At 36.0% G+C, this 678-nt stretch overlaps 1 protein-coding gene across 2 annotated transcripts in view; it reads right to left on the bottom strand.

The window, feature by feature from the left end:
* Window positions 1-678, bottom strand: part of LOC116705556 (endothelial PAS domain-containing protein 1) — a 97,512-nt gene that overhangs the window by 8,525 nt on the left and 88,309 nt on the right. The window lies entirely within an intron of this gene.

The raw sequence follows: 678 nt of genomic DNA, 5'->3' as shown, positions 1-678 counted from the left end.
AACTTAGAACAGAAAAAATCCAGAAAAAAATGACTTATAAAATGGATTTCATATGAATGTAATTCTACAGATATGTCTTTACGTTTTTCTTATTTCTTATTTCTAAAAAAGCCCAAAAAGTGCAAAATACAATACTTCTGAAATCAAAAACACTCTACATCACTCACACCATACCTAAAGAACTGCATGCATACATTTATAGGAATAAGTAATCTAATTTGATGAAAATGGTGAAGTGAAATCCATGAGACCATATTTTTGCTTTGACAAAGCTGGAGCCATCACAGGGTTAAATTTTTCTGGTCATGTTTGGTATCAATCAACTCGTCTTCTTATTGCTACACGGAGGCTCGTTTTCAAATGTTTGTTTGTAATTGGATAGAACAGCTGTCAATATTAAACCAGGACCCTCCTCTGTAAACACTACTACTTCATTGGCTTACACAAAGGATTTCTCAGCTTCCAGTGGAGGGATTGGCTAATATCAGCTGTCACTCAACTCCTTGGACTTCCCGCTATCGAACTGTTTGCAAAGATATAATGTTGCTGCTTCAGGACAGACAGTAGGAGGGATCAAAGTCCAAAAATGATAGACTGTTTAGCTTTGTTTACAAGGAAACTCTGCCAGAATTTACAAGATTGTTAGGGGACCAGCTCGTTTTGGATTAAAAGGATTGG

This window comes from Etheostoma spectabile, chromosome 17 (assembly GCF_008692095.1).
Source record: "Etheostoma spectabile isolate EspeVRDwgs_2016 chromosome 17, UIUC_Espe_1.0, whole genome shotgun sequence".
Classification (NCBI taxonomy): domain Eukaryota; kingdom Metazoa; phylum Chordata; class Actinopteri; order Perciformes; family Percidae; genus Etheostoma; species Etheostoma spectabile.
Note: the sequence above shows the minus strand (reverse complement) of the source record. Positions and strands in the feature narration are given on the sequence as shown.